We start from the raw sequence: 22,943 nt of genomic DNA, 5'->3' as shown, positions 1-22,943 counted from the left end.
TTGTCACATAGTTTTGGATGCTTCTCCTTATCCGCCCGCACACCTCTTCATCTGCTAGCAGTCCTACATCAAGTCTCCAGAGAGGGCGCTGCCCTCTTTCCGCCCCCAGTTGCAAGTCCACCCAGTGCGGCGCATGGTCTGAGACCGCAATGGCTGAATAATCGACTCCCTCCACCCTTGGGATTAACGCCCTGCTCAACACAAAAAAGTCAATCCAAGGGTACACTTTGTGAACGTGGGAGAAAAAAGAGAACTCCTTCGCCCTCGGCCGCACGAATCTCCATGGGTCCACACCCCCCCATCTGATCCATGAACTCCCTCAGGGCCTTGACCACCCCCGGTCTCTTTCCCGATCTGGACTTAGGCCGGTCCAATGCCGGATCCAGGACTGTGTTGCAGTCATCATAATGTACCTGCCCCCCTTGACCGCCACAATACTCCCTGCTTCGAATACCATCCGTTTGCTAACCAGAATTGCCACCACCCTGGTCTTTGAGTCTAGCCCCGAATGGAACACCTGGCCCACCCATCCCTTCCTCAACCTCGTTTGGTCAGCAAGTTTTAAATGCATCTCCTGTAGCACGGCCACGTCCGCCATCAATCCCTTTAAGTGCAAGAACCCGCGGGCCCTCCTGACTGGCCCATTCAGACCCCTCATGTTACATGTGATCAGCCTGGACGGGGGGGGGGGGGTGTGTGGTGTGTCGTCGTCCCCCCCCCCCCCCCCCCCCCCCCCCCCCCCGCTGAATAGCAATCTCCCTTTTTCGGCAAGCCACGCGCCTGCGCCCCCCCCCCCCCCCCCCGCCCTCTCCAGCTCTCCCGCCGGAGGCCCCCCAACCCGACTCTCCATCTGTACCCAAAAGTTGGCTCCCCTTCAGTCAGCAAAGCAGCACCTCACCCCCGCGCCCCCCCCCCCCCCCCCCCAATCGACCATGCCAAGCACCCGCTTAGCACTGATTTTTCCCCCCATTATGCTTCCGTAAGTTAACTGACCCATGCTGACCCCGGCCGCTTCCGCCTCTATCCCCAATCTCACTATTGTTTACTCCTTTGGGCCCCAACCTCCCCTCCCCCACAGGGTCAGAGAGTGAGAGCCATCCAAATTCTTCCCGTGAAACAAGAAACACATCCCGGGCTTACCCCAGAAAAAAGAAAAACCCAAAAAAAGGAAAAGCGAACAACTTAAATTCTACTACCAATCTTACATTGGGCCAACACCTGGTTACACATCCCCACCAGGGCATTTCACCCACGTGCAGCTGTCCATTAGTTCGAGTCCAGCTTTTCACGCTTAATAAATGTCTACGCCTCGTCCGGCGTATTGAAGTAGTGGTGCCTGTCCTGGTACGTTACCCAAAGCCTCGCTGGATGCAGCAGCCCAAACTTCATCCCTTTGTTGTGGAGGACCGCCTTAGCCCGGGAGGACCCGCCTTAGCCCGGGAGGACCGCCTTAGCCCGGGAGGACCGCCTTAGCCCGGGAGGACCGCCTTAGCCCGGTTGAATCCCGCACGCCTCTTAGCCAATTCAGGGCCCAGGTCCTGGTATATACGAATCTCGCAGTTCTCCCACTTACTGTTCCACTCCTTCTTTCTCCCTGTATGTGAAGCGGTGGAACCTTATCACCATCGCCCTCGGTGGTTCGTTCGCCCTCGGCTTCCTTGCGAGGACTCTGTACACCCCGTCCAATTCCAAGGGCCGCGGGAAGGCCCCCGCGCCCATCAACGTCAACAGCATTGTAGTCACAAATGCGCTCGTGACCGCTCCCTCTGCACCTTCAGGAAGGCCCAGAATTCACAGGTTTTGTCTCCTAGACCTATATTTGAGGTCATCCAGTCTCTCCTGCCATCTCTTGTGCAGGGCCTCAAGCACCTCCACTCTGACCGCCAGGCCCAGGATCTCATCCTCGTTGTCAGATACCTTTCTCTCCACCTCTTTGATCGCCTTCTCCTGCACCTTCTGAGTCTCCACCATCCTTTCCATAGAGGCCTTCATAGGGGCCAGCATCTCCGTCTTCAGCTCTGCGAAGCAGCTCCTTAGGAACTCCTGCTGCTCTCTCGACCACTGGGCCCACGCTGCTTGGTCCGCGCCGGCTGCCATTTTGTCTTCACGGACCCGTTCCGCACGCTTCCCCGCAATCGCTCTCTTGACGGCCCCACTCCAGGTCCCCTCGATGCAGCAGTGAGGGGAACCTCTCCAGCGTCTCTTGCCACGCATCATAATGTACCTGCCCCCCTTGACTGCCACAATACTCCCTGCTTCGAATACCACCCGTTTGCTAACCAGAATTGCCACCACCCTGGTCTTTGAGTCTAGCCCCGAATGGAACACCTGGCCCACCCATCACTTCCTCAACCTCATTTGGTCAGCGAGTTTTAAATGCATCTCCTGTAGCACGGCCACGTCCGCCATCAGTCCCTTTAAGTGTGAGAACCCGCGGGCCCTCCTGAACCCCTCATGTTCCATATGATCAGCCTGGACGGGGGGGGGGGGGGGGGGGGGGGGGGGGGGTTGCCCCCCCCCAGCTCCCGTCGAAGTGCCGCTACAGCTCCGTTTAAGAGCCCAAATGTCTGATCTCGGCGGGAGCTGCTGTGTGCGTGACCTATTCAGACATGGCCGCTACCGGAAGTCCCACCTTCCCCTTTCTCAACTTGTCCTGTCCACTATAACAATGTGTGCACATACAACCACAGGACTCTACTCTTGCAACTCTTTTAGAATTGTATCCTTTATTTTATGTTGCCTCTTTGTACTTCCTTCCAAAATCTATCACTTCACACTGCTCTGTGTTAAATTTGATTCTGCACAGATTCTTCAAAGATATTTCGTTGGGAATATAGTCTGTCTCGCAGCAATGTGGACAAATTTATTCCACCATCGTTATTGGAGCATCAATGTCCCAATATAAATTAATGATTGTTATGTAGGGACATTTTGCTGTATTTTGAAATAATGTCAGTGCTGCCAACCAGTCAAATTCCACACTAATGTTTAACATCCAGAAACAGCAAACCATTGTTTATTAAATCCATTAATCAAATATTTCTAGGGAATATTTTCTCCATGAAATATTATGCACTGTGTATAATATGTATTTCCAGATAGATTTGCCTGACCCTTCCCTCTCAACCATTTTGAAGGAGCTTGGAGGCGGCACGGTGGTGCAGTGATTATCGCTGCTGCCTCACATGGGTTTGATTCTGTCCTTGGATGATTGGATGTGTGGAGTTTGCACATTCTCCTCGTGCCTGCGTGGGTTTCCTCCAGATTCTCTGATTTCCTCCCACTGTCCAAAGATATGCAGGTTAGGTAGGGTAAAGGGGATAGCAAAGGGGAGTGAATCTAGCTAGGGGGCTCTTTCAGAGGGTTGGTGCAGACATGATGGGCTGAATGGCCTCATTCTGCACTTAATGGATTCTATAATGAAAAGTTATTAATTTTTCTTATTTAAATTGAAACATTGTTCCACTAAAGTTGATTTACTTTTCATATTCATGTCGATTATCAGAAAGAAACAATGAAGTATTTCATTTTAGAAACATTTTATTTCTCCTGGTCAATATTTACCTCTCTTAGAACTTAGAACTTAGAACTGTACAGCACAGAACAGGCCCTTCGGCCCTCAATGTTGTGCCGAGCAATGATCACCCTACTCAAACCCACGTATCCACCCTATACCTGTAACCCAACAACCCCCCCCCCCTTAACCTTACTTTTTAGGACACTACGGGCAATTTTAGCATGGCCAATCCACCTAACCCGCACATCTTTGGACTGTGGGAGGAAACCGGAGCACCCGGAGGAAACCCACGCACACACGGGGAGGACGTGCAGACTCTGCACAGACAGTGACCCAGCCGGGAATCAAACCTGGGACCCTGGAGCTGTGAAGCATTTATGCTAACCACCATGCTACCATGCTCAATCAACACTGCCACAAACAAATTAATTGACCCCTTATCTCATTACTCTTTCTGGGACCTTTGGTATTGGCATATTTCCTACATAACAACCGTGATGACACTTAGTGGCTGTAAACTGTTTTGGAACTTTGTGAGATGGGTGCTAAAAACAATTTTTGTTTCAAGATGTTAAAAATTACAAACAGAAAACAAATTAAAATTGGAAAGCTGGCACATATTTAACAATTAACTGTTCAAATAAGAAAATTATTTCAAATTTAGAATTAAATTGTTTTTACCTAGAAAAATATCTCAACCATTGATACATTTGTGGTTTACATTCTAATGCACAGGATAGGTTGCATAAGGTACTGTTCATTTAACCTGTTTTAGTTCCAGTTTCGAAGGGCAAGCTAGTTGGCAGAATTACACCTAAGACAGGGGTTCAATCCCTGCACCAGCTGTAATAGTTCATGGAAGCCTACCTCCTTATCTTGCCCCACAACTGCAGAGTGGAGCCCTCAAGCTATATATAACCAATTGTTTCTCTCTAATGGAGAGGAAACCATAATCCTTTGTGGATTGTGGCAAATTTGTTTCATTTCCTGAAGGGACAATGGTTAATTCTTAACAGTTGGGTTTTAGGATGCAATCACATTTTATTACCTTTCTATTGTTATGTTTGGGACATAGAATCCAAAGAATCCCTACAGTACAGAAGGAGACCCTGAAAAAAAGGGCACCCTCCCCATAACACCATATTCCTATATCCCCATAACTCATATCTCCATAACCCCACCTAACCTTTTGGACGCTAAGGGAAAATTTAGCATGGCCAATCCACCGAACCGGCACATCTTTGGACTGTGGGAGGAAACCGGAGCACCCGAAAGTGTCCTTTCTTCATTTTTTTGCCAGGAGATACTTAAAGTAATCCTATTTAAAAACAAAAATGACAACACAGCTCATGTTTAATTCTATCTCAATGTCATTACCAAAGCTTCTGCAGCAAGAAATGACCAAGGGTGTTTTTGACTGTTGATGAAGCCCTACCAGTATTATGAGAACATGGGAGTGTCGGACAGAGCTGTAGGAGTCGGCCATTTGGCACTATTGGGCTGCTGTGCCATTCAATATCATCATAACTGATCTGTAGAATAGAATCCATGGAATCCCTATAGTGCCCATCGAGTCTGCACCAGACCTCGAAAGAGCATCCTATTTAGGCCCACGTCTCCACCCTATCCCAGTAACCCCACTTAGCCGTTGGACACGAAGCAGGGGCAATTTAGCATGGCCAATCCACCTAACCTGAACGCCTTTGGACTGTGGGAGGTAACCGGGTTTCTCAGAGGAAACCCACGCAGACACGGAGAGAATGTGAAAACTCCACACAGACATACTGGGGTCTAAACTCCATTTCGCTGTCTGTGCCCCAATACCCTTAACTCCCTTGTCTATCAAAAAATTGGCTAACTCAGTCTTGAATAAGTATAGTGACCCAACCTCTGCTGCTTTTTGGGGCAGAGAATTCCACAAACTCATGACCCTCTAAAATTTCTCCTCATCTCCATATTAAACTATGTCTCCTCATTCTTATCTCCCCCACAAAGAAAACATCCTCTTTGTATCCATCCAAATTCCCTCAACTTTACAAGATCAGAAGACCATAAGACATAGCAGCAGAAGCAGGCCATTCGGCCCATCGAATCTGCTCCGCCATGAATGATCTGACATGATAATCCTCAACTCTACCGTCCCGCCTTATCCCCATAATCCTTGATTTAACTACTGATTAAAAATCTGTCTAGCTCAGCTTTGAACATGCTTAACGATGCAACCTCTACAGCCCTCGACGGTAAAAAAAATCTACAGAATCACTACCTTCTGAGAGAAGAAATTCCTCCTCATTTCTATCTCAAATAGGCTACCCCTTACCCTGGGATTATTCCCTCTGATCCTAGAATCTCACAAAAGGGGAAACAACCTCTCCGTATCTACCCTGTCAAGCCCCCTGAAAATCTTATGTCTCAATAAGGTAACCTCTCATTCTTCTAAACTCTGTGATTATGGGACCAACCTACTTATCCTGTCCTCTTAGGAAAATCCTCCCATATCCAGGATCAAGCTAGTGAACATTATTTGGACTGCCTTCAATGCCAGTATATCTTTCCTTAGATAAGGTGCCCAAACCTGTTCACAGTATTCCAGGTACAGTCTAACTAGTGCCTTGTATAGTTTTAGAAAGATTTCCCTTTTCTTATGCTCCATTCCTACCTATCTTGGTGTCTTGTGCAAATTTAGCTATCATATATTTTCAACCAAGTCATTGGTATAGATTGTAAATAGTTGAGGCCCCAGCACTCATCCCTGTGACACTCCATGATTTACATCCCCTTAGTATCCAGGGATGTGCAGGTTAGGTGGGGTTATGGGGATTGGACGGGTGAGTGGATAAGGGTAGAGTGCTCTTTCAAAGGGTCGGTGCAATCTTGATGGGCCAAATGGCCTCCTTCTGTACTGTAGGGATTCTACTCCATTCATTTATTCTCTCTCTCATTCTCTCCCCCTTTCCCTCCTCCTCTCCTTCCTTTCACGCTTTTTAAATTTGCTGAGTCTCTTTTTCCTTGCATGCTATTTCTGAATCATTGATAATCCATTCTTTCTCCCTTCATGCTTTTTAACTCGTTGGGTTTGTCACTCTCTCCCTCCCTTTGTGTTCTTTTTAAACCGGCTGGATCCTTCTCAGATATATTTTGCAATGAACTGAAGTGTCACAAAAGTGATAGTATCCTGTATAAATATGCTCTATGCAACAGATACAGCAATTGATATTTATACTATGTTCCAAAGATGAAAGGCACATAGTTAGATGTTATTACAATTCTTCGCCTGACCCTTTCTTGCGGCTACTGTGGAAATTATTGGTTGCTTTATTTGGTTTGCATCAAAGCAGGGATGAATAATGCTCATTTTTTGAATCTGCAAAGCAGCTTAGAGCAGGCACAGAGAGCAGCATGGAAGGTGAGATTCTCTCTGATGCCTGCAGCCATGACAGCACCCAACAGCATTAACAGCTATTCCGGTTAAATTGAAAATTACAAGCTAGCACAAGTTAATTTGACTTGCATCTGATTGAAAAATGCTGAAACATTTTAACTTATTACGTTAGGGATCAAATTTGGATTATACTGATGGGTTGTTTTCCTGTTGCAGGTTTTTCAGTTCACATCAGTTTGTGTGTGAGATGACATGGAATTACTTTTGCTCACAAGAACAACGGGCATTCAGGTCAGCTCAATTCCAGAAAACACTTCAAACCAAATGAACCTCTTACTGCTGCTAATTGTGCTTTCTAGATTTAAAACTTGTGCTTTCGTTTGAAACCACTGTAAATTCTTTATAAATCCAGATATAAGTAAAGGCACAACGCAAGGTATGTGAAGAGAACAAGATTGGTGAAGACAAATGTCTCCTTTAGAGTGAGAAACAGGGGAATTTATAATTTATAATTGGGGAAGAGAAGTGGCTGAGCAACTAAACACATCATTTGATTCTGTCTTCACAAATGAGGACACAAATAAGATACCAGAAATGTTGGGGAACGCAAGATTTAGTGAGAGGGAGGAACTGAAGGTGATCAATATTAGTAGAGAAATGGTGTTTGAGAAATTAATGGGTTAAAGGCTGATCCCCAGGGCCTGATCATTTACATCCTACAGTACTTAAGGAAGTGGCTCTAGAAATAGTGGATGCATTGGTGGTCATCTTCCAGGATTCTATAGACTCTGGAACAGTTCCTGCAGATTGGAGGTAGCTAATGTAACTCCACTATTTGAAAAGGGAGGCAGTGAGAAAACCGGGAATTATGGACTAGTAAGTCTGACATCAATAGTGGGAAAAATTCTAGAATTCATCATCAGAGATTTTATAGCAGATTACTTGGAAAACAATGGCAGGATCAGACAGAGTCAGCATGGATTTATGAAGGGAAAATCACGCTTGACAAATCTGTTGGAGTTCTTCGAGGATGTAACTAGTAGTGATTTGGACTTTCAGAAGGTGCTTGACAAGTCCCATCCGAGATTGGTGTGTAAAATTAAAGTGCATGGTTTTAGGGCAGTATTTTGAGATGAGTAGAAAACTGGTTGTCAGACAGGAAACAAAGAAACGGAATTAACGGGCCTATTTCAAATTGACAGGCAGTGACTAGTGGGGCACTTTCAGTGGGGTAACACAGGGATCAGTGCTGGGACCTTGGCTATTTACAATATATATTAATGATTTAGATGAGGGAACAAAATGTCAAATCTCCAAATTTGCAGATTGCACAGAGTTGGATAGGAGGGTGAGCTGTGAGGAGGATGCAGAGATCCTTCAGTGTAATTTGAGTGAGAAACAAATGAATGGCAGATGCAGTATAATTTGGATAAATGCGAGTTATCCACATTGGTAGCCAAAAAAGGAAGGCAGACTATTATTTGAATGGCCATAAATTAGGAGAGGGGAATGTGCAACAAAACCTGGGTGTCCTCATACACCAGTCATTGAAGGTAAGCATGTAGGTGAAGCAGGCTGTAAAGATGGAAAATATAATGCTGGCCTTCATTGCGAGAGGATTCGAGTATAAGAGCAGGGATGTATTTCTGCAATTGTACAGGACCTTGGTGAGGGCACACCTGAAATATTGTGTGCGGTTTTGGTCTCCTTATAGAACAGCACAGAACAGGCCCTTCGGCCCTCGATGTTGTGCCGAGCAATGATCACCCTACTCAAACCCACGTATCCACCCTATACACGTAACCCTACAACCCCCCCTTAACCTTACCTTTTAGGACACTACGGGCAATTTAGCATGGCCAATCCACCTAACCCGCACATCTTTGGCTTATCTGAGGAAGGATGTTCTTGCTCCAGAGAAAGTGCATGGAAGCTTTACCAGACTGATTCCTGGGATGGCGGGACTGACATATGAGGAGAGTATCGAGTCGGTTTGGGTTGCATTTGCTGGAGTTCAGAAGAATGAGGGGGGCTCTCATAGAAACTTTAAAAATTCTAACAGGACTAGAGAGGGTAAATGCAGGGAAGATGTTCCCAATGGTGGATGTGTCCAAAACCAGGGGTCACAGTCTGAGAATACGGGGTAGGTTTAGGACAGAGATGAGGAGAAACCTCGTCACCCAGAGTGGTGAGCCTTTGGAATTCGTTACCACAGGAGGTAATTGAGACCAAAACATTGTGGGTGCGATTCTCCGCTCCCCATGCCACGTGGGAGAATCGCGGGAGGGCCCCCCGACAAATTTCGCGCCCCCGAGATCCACCCCCCCCCCCCCCGGCGTTCGCGACCGTTTCACGACGGCGGCAAACACACCTGGTCGCTGCCGTCGTGAAACGGGTGTGGAGATGCCCATTTGGGGCTTGTAGCGGGCCTGGTGGGGAACGAGCACCACGACTGTGCTCGGGAGGGGACAGGCCCACAATCGGTGCCCACTGATAGTCGGGCCGGCGTCTCAATCGGACGCACTATTTCCCCTCCGCCGCCCCGCAAGATCAAGCCCCCACGTCTTGTGGGGCGGCTGAGGGGAAAGATCGCCACCGCGCATGCACGGGTTCGAGCTGTCAGCGTCGTGACGTCAGCCGCACATGCGCGGGTTGGAGCCGGCTAACCTGCGCATGCACGGCTGACGCCATTAGGCGCGCCGGCCGCGTCATTCTCGGCGCGGCGCACCCGCGGCCGAGAGTTACAGAGCGCTGCTCCTAGTCCCGCCGGGAGGGGAGAATAGGGGGCGAGGAGCGGCCTCCGAGGCCGTCGTGAAACTCGGCCGAGTTCACGACGGCACTCCCGATTTTTCCCGGGAGCGGAGAATTCCGCCCTGAATGTTTTCAAGAAGCAGTATAGAATTTGGGGCAAAGGAAAGCAAAGGATATAGGGGGAAGGCAGGATTAGACCATTGAGTTGGATGATCAGCCATGTTCATAATGAATGGCAGAGGAGCTCAAAGGGCCTCCTCCTTCTCCTATTTGCTATGTTTCTAAGGCGATAGACAGAGAAGTACTTTGACATGTTCAATCAGCAAGTTGGCAGTATCCCAAATTTCGATAAACCAGACCGGAATCTCTGTTTTCTAATGCAGAAGAGAGACAGTGGGGTTGGGGAATGCAAAGAGGATTTCAATCTAATATTCATGTCAAATTAATAGCGGGGTTTAATATCTCCTTTATCTTAACCATTGGTAGGGCACAGATTATTCCGTACACCTGCCACATCTACCCTGTATATTTTTCAATTCCTTCCTTTCAGGAAAGTGTCTGATTGTGTTTTTATTTATTATTCATTCATGGGATGTGGCCATTGTTGTTTCTTGGTAGCCACAGGGCGGGATTCTCCAGTCTCATCTGTTGCAGGGCCTGTTGCGAGTGGGAAGTCAAAACGTGACGTTCCAGCCAAAACTTAATTCACGCTCAAGGGCACTGGAAAATCCCAGCTGCTGAAGAGGATGGAAGATTTCATCCACAGTATTTTTATACAAAGAGATTAAAGAAAATTACAGCACAGGAACAGGCCCTTCAGCCCTCCCAGCCTGTGCTGATCCAGATCCTTTATCTAAACCTGTCGCCTATTTTCCAAGGATCTACTTCCCTCTGTTCCCGCCCGTTCATATATCTGTCTAGATGCATCTTAAATTATGCTAGTGTGCCCGCTCTACCGCCTCTGCTGGCAAAGCGTTCCAGGCACCCACCACACTCTGGGTAAAAAAACTTTCCACGTTCATCTCCCTTAAACTTTCCCCCTCTCACCTTGAAATCGTGACCCCTTGTAATTGACACCCCCACTCTTGGAAAAAGCTTGTTGCTATCCACCCTGTCCATACCTCTCATAATTTTGTTGACCTCAATCAGGCCCCCCCTCAACCTCCGTCTTTCCAACGAAAACAATCCTAATCTGCTCAACCTTTCTTCATAGCTAGCACCCTCCATACCAGGCAACATCCTGGTGAACCTCCTCTGCACCCTCTCTTATGGTTAGTTGAGTTCAGTTTCTTGTCAGTGGTAATAATGGTAATGTTGCTAGTGGGGGATTCAACGACAGTAATGTCATTGAATGTCAAGGTGCGATGGCTAGATTATTTCTTTTTGTAGATGGTCGTTTCCTGGTACTTGTGTGGCACGAATGTTACTTGCCACTTGTCAGCCCAGGCCTGGATATTGTCCAGATCTTGCTGCATTTGGACATGGTCTGCTTCATTATCTGAGGAGTCATGAATAGTGCTGAACATTGTGCAGTCATCAGCAAACTTCCCCACTTCTGACCTTATGATGGAAGGAAGGTCATTGATGAATCAGCTGAAGATGGTGGGCCGAGGACACTACATTGAAAAACTCTCCCTTTAGCATTCCAGAAGTATTTTTGTTGCTCCTCTTTCTCAATGGTAGTAACATCCTTTCAGTCTTAGGTGATTGAACTACATCTAGTACAAAGACCAATACAACACAGGAACAGGCCCTTTGGCCCTCCAAGCCTGTACCAGTCATGATACCACCCTTGGCCAAAACCCTCAGCACTTCCTAGTGACATCCCTCTATACTCATCCTATCCATGTGTTTATCAAGATGCCTTTTGAACGCCGTTACTGTATCTGCTTTTACAACCTCCCCTGTCAGCATGTTCCAGGCACTCATCACCCTCTGCGTAAAAGGTCTGCCTCGCACATCTCCTCTAAACTTTGCCCACAGACCTTAAACCTTTGGCCCCTAGTGACTGACACCCTCCTCCCTGGAAATGAGTGCCTGCCCATCAACTCTATCCATGTCTCCCATAATCCTGTAGACCTCTATTAGTCCCCCTTCAATCTCCGTCCTTCTAATGAAAACAGTCTGAGTCTATTCAGCTTCTCTGATGTTAGCATAGCTAACATCTTCCAGACCAGATAAAATCCAGTAAACCTCCTCTGCACCCTCTCCAAAGCCTCCACATACTTCCGGTAGTATGGCGACCAGAATTGTGGGCAATATTCCAAGTGCGATCGTACCAAGTTTTATACAACTGTAGCATGACTTGCCAGTTTTTATACTCAATGCCCCGTCCAATGAAGGGTAGCACGGTAGCACAGTGGTTAACATGGTTGCTTCACAGCTCTAGGGTCCCAGATTCGATTCCCGGCTTGGGTCACTGTCTGTGCGGAGTCTGCACGTTCTTCCTGTGTCTGCGTGGGTTTCCTCCGGGTGCTCCGGTTTCCTTCCACAGTCCAAAAATGTGCAGGTTAGGTGAATTGCTCATGCTAAATTGCCTTAGCGTCCAAAAAGGTTAGGTTGGGTTATGGGGATAGGGTGCAGGTGTGGGCTTAAGTAGGGTGCTCTTTCTAAGGGCCAATGCAGACCCAATGGGTTGAATGGCCTCCTTCTGCACTGTAAATTCTATGATTCTATGAAGGCAAGCATTCCATTGATGGGGGGACTACTTTGTCCACTTGTGCTGTCACTTTCTTTGTCACTTACAAAGATATGTGTAACTATACGCCCAGATCTCTCTCACTTTCTATATTCCTAAGAGTTTTACCATTTACGGTATATTTCCCCTCTATGTTAGACCTACCAAAATGCATTAACTCACATTTGTCCGGATTAAACTCCATTTGCCATTTCTCTGTCCAAGTTTCCAACCAATCTATGTCCTGCTGTATCTTCTGGCAATCCTCAACACTATCTGTCATTCCTCCAACCTTGTGTCATCTATGAACTTGTAATCAGAACAGCTACATTTTCCTCCCAAATCGTTTATGTATACTACAAATTAACAAAAGTCCCAGCACTGATCCTTATGGAACACCGCTAGTCACAACCTTCCATTCAGAAAAACACCCTTCTACTGCTACCTTTTGCCTCCTGTGATCAAGCCAGTTCTGTATCCACCCTGCCACCTCACCTCTGATCCTGTGTGACTTCACCTTTTGTACCAGTCTGCCATGAGGCACCTTATCAGAGGCTTTACTGAAGTCCATACAAACAACATCCACCACCTTCCCCCCCATCAATCATCTTTGTCACCCCCTCAAAAAACTCGGTCAAGTTAGGGAGGCATGACCTCCCCTTCAAAAAAAGACCATTCTTTCTCTCTCTCCCTTGCGCTCCCCCCCCCCCCCCCCCCCCCCCCGCAATGCCGGCCAGTTTTATTTCTTCGGTGTATGTCTGTAAACAGGTAATAAGAAAAAAGATTGGACTGAGGAAGAAGTTTGTGGAGAAAAGAAAGAAGTTTGTGATATCACTACCTGTAGCTTAATCTTCATGACAGATAGCAGGATGAGGATGTGGTGGGACTTGGGAAGGGTGATAAGGTCTGAACATGCACTCTCATCCTCACTGTTTTTAGTGATTTGGATGTCAATGGCCACGTCACAATCAGTCCACAATGCAGACAGTCATCTCCTCTGTTGGGTTCGGGAGATGTAGATATCGCTGTTCCCCAGTCTACTTTCTGTGCTCCCTTTTATTGTGTTCCACCTTGTTCAATAAAAGAGATGTCAATGATTGTGCTGCACTGTGTTTGTGTGATGTTCCTGCCACAGCTGAATAGCTGGACGTATGCGAAAGCAGCAGGAGATAAGTGTGAGACTGGCATCATTAGGAACAAAGATGTGATGGCTGGATGTTAAGTGAGAGCCCTGAGTGCCACCCATTGATAATGGCCGTGTAATGGGATGTGTGCATTCAGTAGCATGAGAGGTTGGTGCTATGGTAGATAGGAGATGTTATGAGGAGATACGTTCACTATCCTGACCACCCACATGAGCTCAGTGGATGTAGAGCATCGTGACCAACTCCCTGACACCAAATTCTGAAAATTGATCTCCCTGGATCACTTGCTGAGGATGTCCTAGCTCCCACCCCCATCCGAACCATTACACCTCTCATCCGCCATCTCCATGGCTAAGGCCTGGTGTTCCTATCTTTTCTTTTGAATTGTAGAAATAGCATTTGGCAGCAGGCTCCAGTTACTTCCCCCCCCCCCCCCCCCCCCCATTAAGACTAACAGTTATATAGAGTAGCAGGCTGGCTGCACCACCTGCTGTCAGCACGTGATGCTGGGCCCCCTGCTAAGTGCTCAGGCAACCAGCAGCACAGACTCCACTTGGACCAATGCTTCAAGCAGGTGAATGAGGCAGCAGTACCAGATCGAATGCTGCCCATTTCCGTGGGAAAAGGTGTGTGTGTGTGGGTGGGTGGGGGAGGTTGCAAATTGCAGCCTCCGTATCCAAAACCTGACACAAACTAATTGCCAGTCCATTATGTATTTTACATTGGTGAAGGCCTTATGATTACTCTTATTCCTTCTAACAGAGTCTGTTCATCTGTTTTAACTTTTTCTTCTAATTTTCTGTCTACTACTTTATTTTGTTTGCCATCCTGTGACTCAATTGCTTAACCATTTATGCCAATGTAAAGCCAAACCCAAGTTTTCTAATAATCCAAGTGTATGGAAAATCTGCATTTTCCTTAACTGCTATGTCAGTAATATATTTGAAACCATCCAGTAGTTTATTTGAACATAATGGGGGTGATTTTGAGCTTGCATTAGCCATCAGTGAGAATGGCGACGCGGATAGGAAATTCGGCAAGAATCGGAAAATGGGAGATTGCAATTTCTGATGTTCCAGGCCCCTTGCAGGCAGTGTCATGAGAAATCTGCAGTGGAAGGCCAGGAGCCTCATTTTATTTTTATTTTTTTTAACAAACATTTTATGGGGCTGGTTTAGCACAGGGCTAAATCGCTGGCTTTTAAAGCAGACCCAGGCAGGCCAGCAGCACGGTTCAATTCCCGTACCAGCCTCCCCGAGCAGGCACTGGAATGTGGCGACTAGGGGCTTTTCACAGTAACTTCATCGGAGCCTACTTGTGACAATAAGCGATTTTCATTTCATTTCATTTTTCATTTCATTAAGGCATTTATGGTTTTATAACAACAAAAGATACATGTACAAATGTAAACAAAATCAGTGCGTAACACACACCCTCCATCTCCCACTGTTTATTCCCGGCTACGCTAGACAAAATAGCCTAATGACCTATCCCCCCCTCCCCCTTATTGAATCTGCTAATAGTTTAGTTTTCTCCAGAGAAGTCGATAAACAGCCGAACAAACCTCAATGCTGATCCTCTCAGGGCAAACTTAATTTTCTCAAGCCTGAGTAACCCAGCCATGTCACTAACCCATACCCCTGATTTTGGGGGCTTTAAGTCCCTCCACGCTAGTAAGATCCGTTTCCGGACTACCAAGGACACTAAGGCCAAAACGCCAGCCTATCTCGCCCCCTGGACTCCTGGGTCTTCCGACACTCCAAAAATCGTCACCTCTGGACTTGGGGCCACCCTCGGTTTAGTACCATGGACATGACATCTGCAGATCCCTGCCAGAATCCCCTGAGCTTCGGACATGCCCAAAACATGTGGACATGATTTGTGGGCCCTCCTGCACACCTCACACACCTGTCCTCCATCCCAAAATACCTGCTCATCCGGGCCACCGTCATGTGTGCCCGGTGAACCAGCCTGAATTGTATCAGGCTGAGCCTGGCACATGATGAGGTCGCGTTGACTCTGCTCAGGGCATCCTCCCACAGACCCCCCTCTAACTCCTTTCCCAACTCATCTTCCCATTCACGCTTAAGCTCACCTATCTGGATTTTCTCCCACTCCATAAGTTCTTTTTGATTTCTGAAACCTTCCCCTCTCCCACCCCTTTCTAGAAACTACCTTGTCCTGTATCCCCTGCGGTGGTAGAAGCGGGAAGGTCGAAACGTGCCTTTGCACAAAATCCCTTACCTGCAGATACTGAAACCCACTCCCCCCCCCGGTAATTCAAACTCCACTTCCAGATCCTCCAAACAGGGAAAGCTCCCATCGATAAACAGGTACCGCAGCCTCTCAACCCCTGCTCTCTGCCACCTCCGAAACCCCCTATCCATCCTCCCCGGGATAAACCGGTGATTACCACAAATTGGAGCTCACACTGACCCTCCCTCCACTCCCATATGTTTCCACCACTGCCCAGACTCTCAGGGCCAACAGTACCACCGGGCTTGTGGAATACCGGGCTGGCAAGAATGGCAAAGGAGCCATTACCAATGCCCCCAAACTTGTTCCCTTACATGAGGCCACCTCCACCTGCCCCCGTACCAACCCCTCCCCAACTACCCACTTCCTAATCATGGCTATATTTGCCGCCCAGCAGTAGTTCCTAAAGTTCGGCAGTGCCAGACCTTTTACCCATATTCAATTTGTATCTCGAGAACTGACCAAATTCCCCCAAGATCCGCATAATCTCCCCTATCCCCCTAATGGGACAGAAATATATAGGAGTAGGTAGTCTGCATGTAACGAGACCCTGTGTTCTATCCCCCCCCCATGGACTAGCCCCGCCCAGTCCTTTGACGCTCCCAGCGCCATCGCCAATAGCTCAATAGTGGGGAGAGAGGACATCCTTGCCTTGTCCCCCGATGCAGTCTAAAATATGCCAAACTCACCCAGTTCATCCGCACACTCGTCACTTGTGCCTGGTACAGCAACCGAACCCAGTCAATAAAGCCTGTCCAAACCCAAATCATCCCAGGACCTCCCACAAATAATTCTATTTCCACCTGGTCAAAGGCCTTCTCCGCGTCCATAGCCACCAGTAGGTCTGTATGACCCACATTGCTCTGGGTCCTTCTCCACGCTTCAGGATCAATGAAATCGAAGCCTGTGACATTGTTGGGGGAAGAACACCCTTGCCGTGCCTCATTAAATGCCCTCACCAGCAGCGGGTCCAGCATCCCAGAAAACTTGCAAAATTCCACTTGGTAACCATCCAGTCCCGGAGCCTTACCCGACTGCATGGCCTCCGATCCCTCTACTACTTCTACAATTCCGATCGGGGCTCCCAACCCCCTCCCTCCAACCCTTCCTCCATCTTCGGAAATTTCAACTCTTCCAAAAACTGCCTCAGCCCCTCCACCCCAGCTGGGGGCTCTGACTCGTGCAGCCGACTGTAAAACTCTTTAAACACCCCGTTCACCCCCGCTGGGTCCAAATCCGTGTCCCCCCCTCTGTCCTTCGCTCTTTCTATCATCCTGGCCGCCTCCCTTTTCCTGAGCTGATGTGCTAGCATCCTACTGGCCTTTTCACTATATTCGTATATCGCCCCACTCGCCTTCCTCAACTGCCCCTACCGCCTTCCCTGTGGCTATCAGACCAAACTCCATCTGTATCTTCTGCCGCTCCTTCAACAACCCTGCCTCCGGAGCTTCAGAATACCTTCTGTCCACCTGGCGTACGTCCTTAATCAGCCTATCCATCTCTGCCCACTCCGTTTTCTCCCTATGAGCCCACATCGAAATTAGCTCACCCCTAACCACTGCCATCAGTGCCTCCCACACCGTTGCTGCTGAACTTCCCCCATGTCATTTATCGTCAAATAATTCTCGGTGGCCTCCCTCACCCGCCCGCATCCCCCCTCATCCGCTAACAGTCCTACATCCAATCTCCATTGCGGGCACTGATCCCCCTCCTTGCTCACCCATAAATCCACCCATTGTGGGGCATGATCTGACACAACGATTGCCTAATACTCTGCATCCACCTCTCCTGCCAGCGAAACCTTGTTCAAAACGAAGAAAATCAATCCAGGAGTACACTTTGTGAACATGGGAGAAAAAAGAAAACTCCTTCGCTCTTGGCCATCCGAGCCTCAATGGATCTACCCCTGATCTGTTCCATAAATCCCTTTAGCTCCTTCGCCATGGCTGGCACCCTCCCTGTCCTTGAACTCCGACCGATCCAACCGGATCACTGACCGTATTGAAGTCCCCCCTCATGATCAGCCTATGTCAGTCCAGGTCTGGGATCTTCCCTAACACCCTCCTCATAAACTCTGCATTGTCCCATTGTGGGGAGTAAATAATCACTAATACCACTGGCATCCCCTCCAGCTTCCCACTTACCATAACATACCTAGCCCCTGAGACTGCTTACTAATCCACTACCCTTAGGTGCGTCTCCTGCAGCATTGCCATGTCCGCCTTCAAACTCTTTAAATGCGCGAGCACGTGAGCCCTCTTGACCGGCCCACCATGTGATCAGCCTGGACGGGGGCAGACTCCCCCCCCCCCCCCCCCCCCCCCCCCCCCCCCCCCCCCCCTCCGATCAACCATCGGGTGTTAACCGTCATCGACCTCAAATTTGTCTCCAAGCACCAGTCCCTCACCTGTCAGCAGGACAAACAGCTCCTCGTCTGCCTGGCCACCTCAAGATCTGTTCCTTATCCAGGAACCGGTGCATTCGTACCACCATCGCCTTCGGCGGCTCATTCATCCGCAGCTTCCTCATAAGCGCTCTGTGCGCCCTGTCCACTTCCAAGGGCTGATTAAACGCACCTTCCCCCAACAGCTTCACAGACACACACCACATATGCCCCTTTGTCCGATCCCTTGCTGCCTTCCGGGAGGCCAACAATCCTCAGGTTCTGTCTCCGGGTCCCGTTCTCCAGATCCTCCTCTTTCTCTTGCAGCCTTTTCTGGTGGTCCCTCATGAGCTCCATCGTGGTTAGCTGGTCCTCATGCTCAGCCACCACCCCTCCCACCTTCTGGAACGCCTGGTCCTGGGCTTCCAAACTTTGCTCTGCCCGGTCAATCCCCGTCTTAATTGGGTCCAGGTACTCTTGTCTTTGCTTAGCAAAACCCTCCTGAAGGAATTCCACCAGCTGCTCCATTGACCACTGGGCTGGCAATCCCAGTCTCTGAGCCCCCGCCATGTTTTCCTGTGCTGCTTTGCACATTGTCTCTGTGTTTGCATGGGTTTCACCCCCACAACCCAAAGATGTGCAGGTTAGGTAGATTGACCACGCTAAACTGCCCCTCAATTGGAAAATAAAAAATAATAATTGGGTTCTCTGAATTTATTTTTTTTTAACCCTTTTCCAGTGCTGCAGACTCCACTCCCTTCTTTGCCCAACAATCTCTCCATTTCAGACCACTTGAAATGAAAATGAAAATTGTTTATTGTCACAAGTAGGTTTCAATGAAGTTACTGTGAAAAGCACCTAGTCGCCACATTCCGGCGTCTGTTCGGGGAGGCTGGGACGGGAATTGAACCCGCGCTGCTGGCCTGCCTTGATCTCCTTTAAAAGCCAGCAAGTTAGCCCTGTGCTAAACCAGCCCCTATTGGTCCAGGAATCCATAAACTGGTGGGGGATTCTTCCCCCCCTACCTCACCAGTCTCCTATTTTACCTATCAAACCCCCATAAGTCAGGGAAAAAGGTCCCAAAGGTCCATCACGAGCGGGAGTTGCTAAATTAGCGACCACTCACTCCATGGCCGCCACCAAAGTCTCCAGGAACCTCATTTTAATACATTATAATACCATAAAGGAGCCCTCTCTCTGGGGCTTCCTCCCCTCACTATACTTGTCGGGCACCAGTGTGATGTCATGTTGGCGTGACTTACAACAGCTGTGTAAAAAGGAGAACATTCCGACCTCCCCTCCAAAGAGAGATCAGAGGTGAGCGCCCAGATTGCCATTACCACCCAGGGTGCCAGTCACAAACGGACAGTGGATAGCACGAGGGGACCCAGATATGTTCAACCCTGGGTGGGGTTCATTCCCGGCATCTTGATGGGTGTGATCGCTCACAGGCCTTTACCGCCCTTCAAGTCTGTGAGTATCTAGGAGAAAAGGGATCTGATGGCTGGTATGCAGGCAGTGCGTCTCGTGTCTTCCTTGCGAGCTTGTGACAATATAACCGCTGAGCTCATTCTCACTGCAGTCATCCTCGCCCTGGGTGAGGGACTTCAGGCCACGAGGCTGGAAAACACCCCTTCTCAGGCACTCTGTCCATACATCCTGGCCTCTCATCGGACCCCACCCAAGATCTTTAATGTGACTCCCATCCCACGATGCATCATAGACATCACCATCGGAAACGGCCAATCGTAGATGGCCAGATGTGGCGATAGTGGCCATTTTAATCATTAATTGTTCTGCCAGAATTGGTCCACCTCCTGCTTGGCACCTATTAGTGACAAACTCATGCTTTGTAATGCTGACTTAATTGGCACAATTTACTCATCAAGCAAAGGTCAGGGAGATGATGAGTCAACCGGTTTCCTCTTGTGGCTCCCGTGCTGACCCTCTGGATTAATCTGCTCCCACCCACTTTCCAGCTGCCAGTCAGGAAGGGCAATCCCTCAGCGGTTATATCATCACAAACTCACAAGGAAGACACAGGACGTGCTGCCTACATACCAGCCATCAGATCCCTTTGCTCCTAGAGGCTCACAGACCGGAAGGGTGGTAAAGGCAGCAACGACATCCAGGTGCAGCTATGTGTGGCTAGGACCAGTGCCCTGCAGAGGAGGGGGAGGCAGGCGTTGATCTTCTCAGAGCAGGGCCACAGATAACGGAACATCGGAGGAGACACTACAGGCCATGGGTATTCCAGCTCCAACTTCCAGGTGTCAGAGGTATAGTGCCGGAAAAATCTGTGACTGTCCCAGGGACAGTGGATCACCTGTGCCAGGTGATGCAAGAGTTAGCATCACATGGACTGAAAGTCACCCATTACCTGTGACCTTTAAAGTTACTGCTGCTCTGAACTATTATGCCAGCAGCTCGTTTAGGGCAACATGGATGACCTGTGCGGCGTTTCCCAGTCTGCCATGCAGCAGTGCGTGAGAGGTCACAGATGCAGTATTCGCAAGAGCCATCAACTTGGACTGGGAGCAGGAGAGCTATGGGATTCACCCACATAGCAGGCATGCCCAGGTGCAGGGTGTCATTGACTGCACCCCCCGAGCTCTGCGGTCTCCTTGGCGGCATAGGCCACAAGGGATACCACTCCCTCAAATGTCCAGCTCATCTGTGACCACTCGATGTGCATCATTCGTGCGTGTCCATTACCCAGGGAAAACCCATGATATTTATGGCAGTCGCATATCTCAGCCATTTTTGAGGGAGAGCAGCAGTTGGAGGGATTATTCCTCAGGGACAAAGCGTAGCCACTCAGGAGGTTGCTGATGATGCTGGTGCGGAGGCCACAAACACCTGCAGAGACTCGCTACAACGAGGCTCATGCGTCAACGCTTGCATGGTCAAGCAGAAAATTGGACTGCTGAAGTTGCTGTTCCAGTGCCTGGACAGATCAACGGGAGCCCTCATATACAACCCCAGTGGGTGTGCCGCATCAGTGTGGCATTCTGCACTCTGCACACCTGCACTGCAGAAAGGCGATCAGCTAGACCAGGAAGAGGAGGAGGGCGGCAAGGGTCAACAGGCAGAGGAGGAGGTCGGATCTCCGGCAATGGCCAGGGCCTGCATGGGGCAAAGGACTACAGACACCCTCATAGCATCTCAATTTGGGGATGACCAGGACTAGGGAGTGAAGTCTGATATCAACTCACTAATGTGGTGCCAGCGGGAGGTCTTCATGATGGTTCACACATTCATGTGCAGGGCACTAAAGCCATTGGCTGCACACTGCAGGAGAATGATGATGGCCTGCATTGTGTACAGAGCAATGCTCCTCTCACCCTCAGCGATATGTCTGACTCCTGCTTGACAGAAAGCTGAACGCATCCTGCCAATAAACAGGGTTATCATGGGGTTGAGAAACGCTGGATGACAAATCTCAGCTACCTCAGAGGCCAGTGTCCTGGTGTTTTCTCCATCTTACGTATGAGGTGGGCAGGCTCTCAACACTTTGTCAGCCCTTGACATTCTCATCACTAGAGAAGAGTGGCAGACATGAGAGACATGAGCTTTGGTTTGTGTTGGCGTCGGGGAGGGCTGGGGAGGGCCATGCCAGCAGCGGCGCGTCTTTACTGTGTCGTCAGTGTGGGAGATGGAGTGAAAACCAGAAGTCCACCGATCTCTGGCGCTGGTACCCGTTGATTGCCACTGGTGCCTGCACCATGTTGTTGAAGCTCTGCACCATGGAGCTTATGTCCTCAGCCATGGAGATCATGAGCTGAACCATGGAACGGACATCCCTCAGTATTGACTGTACATCCTGTGCCAAGGTCTCCCCTGTAGACATCCTCATTGTGTTGGAGTGATGGTGCTCCCTCCTTGGACCTGAAGGCAATGGAATTTGTCCAGTCAGCCTTGCAGTCCGAGGAGAGATGCTGCCATCCTTTCCTGATGCTCTGCCTGAGCACTTCCAGTGGCTCTGGGACGACCAGAGCTAGGGGCATGTCGCTGGCTTCCGGCATCCCGCTGAGTGTCGGATCCCTAGGGCGTTCCATCCTTCACTTGCTGTGGATCTTTAGCTGTGAGGTGCTCACGCGTCAGTGACCTAGAAGCCTGCATGCTAGTTAATCCCACCGAGGTGTGAGTATCTGCGCTGGTGGAGAGTGCGAGTGACAGCTGTGGTGCTTCCTCCATATTTATCTCTGAATTGTCTCCCTCTGAGCTCCAAGGTCTGTGGTGTCCACAGAGCTTGAGGATGGCCCCGGGCTGGTCAAGTGACTGAACTGCAAGGGAAGCGAGATGCTGTTAGTGCATCATGGGGGATGAATGATGGGAGAAAGTTCGCTCACGTGTGGGTTACCATTGCTGCATGTGTTGAGGGTACTCACTTTTGTCCTCTACGCAGGTGCGGTCCTACTCCTCGTCTGCCAGCTCAAGGGTTCTCTCCTCAAAGGACATTAGACATCTCGGCTCGGCCATTACTCCTGCAGGCTGTGCCTACTCATGCCAGTTATGCTCCAGTTTTTCCTGCAATGAGACAGATGGGGAGAGTGTAGGTGGGAGTCGTGCCGTGTCAGATGGTGATGAAGTCTGGCATGTGTGGGACATGAGCGGGTGCAGGGATGTGAGGAGCAGATTATCTGCTGGGGGGAATAGGAGAATGGGGGCATGAGTTGAGGGGGTTGGAAAAGGGCTCTGAGAAGTGTTGGTAATCCATGGGGTGGCTGGGTGAGAGATAACCATGGAAGTGAAGGGTGTGTGAAGTGGTTCAGTGGTATACATCAGGAGGCAGACTTACCCTGACTGCATGAAGAAGGTCATTCACCCTT

At 49.1% G+C, this 22,943-nt stretch overlaps 1 protein-coding gene across 3 annotated transcripts in view; it reads left to right on the top strand.

Moving 5' to 3' along the window:
* csrnp3 (cysteine-serine-rich nuclear protein 3) overlaps positions 1–22,943 on the top strand; it is a 349,348-nt gene that overhangs the window by 166,955 nt on the left and 159,450 nt on the right. For 2 of the 3 annotated variants that reach the window (XM_038789722.1, XM_038789723.1), the window contains one exon: positions 7,116–7,190. The exons of the other annotated variant lie outside the window; for it this stretch is intronic. The gene's annotated coding sequence lies outside the window, so the exon portion shown is untranslated. The remainder of the gene's footprint in view (positions 1–7,115; positions 7,191–22,943) is intronic. 3 annotated transcript variants of the gene reach the window in all.

The sequence above is a fragment of the Scyliorhinus canicula genome, chromosome 2, assembly GCF_902713615.1.
Source record: "Scyliorhinus canicula chromosome 2, sScyCan1.1, whole genome shotgun sequence".
NCBI classification, from domain to species: domain Eukaryota; kingdom Metazoa; phylum Chordata; class Chondrichthyes; order Carcharhiniformes; family Scyliorhinidae; genus Scyliorhinus; species Scyliorhinus canicula.
This window is presented reverse-complemented; position numbering and strand designations above follow the sequence as displayed.